This window comes from Trachymyrmex septentrionalis, unplaced genomic scaffold (assembly GCF_001594115.1).
Source record: "Trachymyrmex septentrionalis isolate Tsep2-gDNA-1 unplaced genomic scaffold, Tsep1.0 scaffold29, whole genome shotgun sequence".
In the NCBI taxonomy this organism is placed as follows: Eukaryota; Metazoa; Arthropoda; class Insecta; order Hymenoptera; family Formicidae; genus Trachymyrmex; species Trachymyrmex septentrionalis.
This window is the reverse complement of record NW_017305451.1, coordinates 1008730-1011008: the sequence shown is the minus strand read 5'-3', so window position 1 is coordinate 1011008 and position 2279 is coordinate 1008730. Positions and strand designations below refer to the sequence as shown.

General features: G+C 41.9%; 1 protein-coding gene across 1 annotated transcript in view; it reads left to right on the top strand.

Annotated features, from left to right (window-relative positions):
• Positions 1–1647: 1647 nt before the first annotated feature.
• LOC108749455 overlaps positions 1648–2279 on the top strand; it is a 32710-nt gene continuing 32078 nt past the window's right edge. The window contains exon 1 of the mRNA XM_018488189.1: positions 1648–2234. The gene's annotated coding sequence lies outside the window, so the exon portion shown is untranslated. The remainder of the gene's footprint in view (positions 2235–2279) is intronic.

Here is a 2279-nt window from a genome sequence, read left to right as displayed (position 1 = left end):
GAATTATATCTGATAAATATATTATTTAAGCATTTCAACAACCGCAGAGACTCATACGCGCATTTTACTTACATTTGATTTTTTTGAAGTCACAAAATGATTTTTATTTTTATTTAATTTAATAGACTGTACTTAAGATAGTAAAGACCGACTATGAATATTAGCAGCAAATATCTTGTACAAGTCACGTTGGCACTTGTTGCATACATTATTATTGAGCCAATTTGTAATGGAAAGAAATTATAGAAATAGATGATAAAAATTTCTTGCTAATCGATAACATCATTTGTGATGATTAATTATTAAGAAAGTAATAAGTTGGAGAGATATATTGCGCAATTGCACTATATTTCTATTTATATTTTTCATCAATAATTCAGTAATATTCTCTATGTGTCGCAGCTAAATGATTAATAAAAAAATTAATAAAAAACTTTTTCTTTTTGATAGGGAATAATCAATAGAACGAGATTACGACGATCATGAAGCTCGATTTTAATTATAATGCTTCATAATATTAAAAATAGCCTGTCAGTGGATTTTATGTGGTAGATACACTGTAAAAAGTTTACCCTACTTTCGCTTGCAAATTAACCTCGTTACAGAACATCACCGAGATCCTCTCGACGGAACAGCCGCAAATTAAAAGCAAATAAGCAGCACGCGAATATTCATGTTTCGTGAAAACTGAGAATCAAAGACAAAGAAATAACAGTATCCGTTATTATGCGTTGTAAAGCAACGCGATCTCGTTTCCAGACAGTGCGGAGGATGATCGTCCATGGGGGAAGTACCCGTAATTACGAGCTAAATCCACCCCTCCGTGTTGCCGGGTTCCGGGCACTCGGAAGAGGGTGCATTTTAGTCAAACCCCGCGATACAGCCCCGTATCCATCGTAACATGGAGCCGTTTAAGTCGTAATGTTTAAAATCAATAGACTCGCCAGACTGCTTCTAAATTGGCTTCGGTTACTCAATGGGATAACGTAAAAATAAAAGGCATTTTATTGTTAATTACATCTTATAACAATATCTTCTTTATTATTACATATGTTATTCATATGAATAAGCTTTCCAAGAGAATAACAGATTGCGATAACATTAAAATCTATAGTGACTGATCAAAATGTGACTTTTAATAATCATTCTGGTGCTAGTTTGATGTCATCAGGACTTTTTCGTTCTGCTTGGATTTATCAGTTTTATTAATTTCAGTATGATGAAAAAAATGCGATAAAACTTTAATTTTAAAATCTATAACAATTTTTGATCAATTGTATACCTCAATTATAGTCCGTTTTGTGTTTTTTTTACAAGCACGAAGCTTCACGATCGCAAAAAGAAAGAGGACAAAGAACCGTGCGCAGTTTATCTCCCCGACGCGCTCGCGTTTTAACCCTACCATTCCACCTGTAATAACCCTGAAACCTCTGTCTCCTCCCTGCACGTCCATCGTCTCGCAGAGCCAGACCCACGCTCCACGAGGCAGTTTTGACGCAACGACGACCATCGTCATCGCTATTACCCCTACGTAGTAGAGAGCGCCGAGCTTACCACCGACATCAATATAGGCGCAACAGTACACTGTCGAAGGGGGACAGAGGAACGTCCACGGGGTGGAAAAGCGGGAATCGCGGGAGTTGGGTATTGATCGCCTTTCCACATTGCATGGGGGTGGCTTCGCGCGCGCGGCGACCCCCATAACCAACTGAGCGTCGCCATTACACCACCATAGGCGGCCGCGCAGCGTCGCAGACGTACTGAGAGTGAGACAGATCAGCCGGCCGGCACAAACTCACCCCGGACCCAACCGTGCACGCACACGCGAACGGACACCACCGAGCCACGCAATACGAGAGCGCGACAGGAGAAAAGGAAGATATAGTGAGGTAGAGAGGGTGTAAAGACGAAGAAGTCCGCCGGAAAGGACAGAAAGAGCGGTAGCGGCTTCCGGGCAGGGCGCAAGCTCGGGATCTCCTTGTTTACATCCGCCTAGCGCCGATCAGCACGTTGCCTCGAAGTGGCACAATCGGCTTCACCTTATCTCGTCACAGTGAGGTTTCGCGTCTCTCGCAATCTCTTACAAATCGACGATCAACGGCAAGGGATCTCCAAATCTCCTCCGAGAGATTGCGCTTTCCTCACGAGGAGTCATTCTACCTTTAGGACGTCACCGAAAAAAAAGATCAGGGACTTGTCCATGGCACAGAGCTTCATCCTCGTTTAATGAACGCGTGAGTATATATGTATATCTGCCATGTGGAATTTCCAGTGCTCTG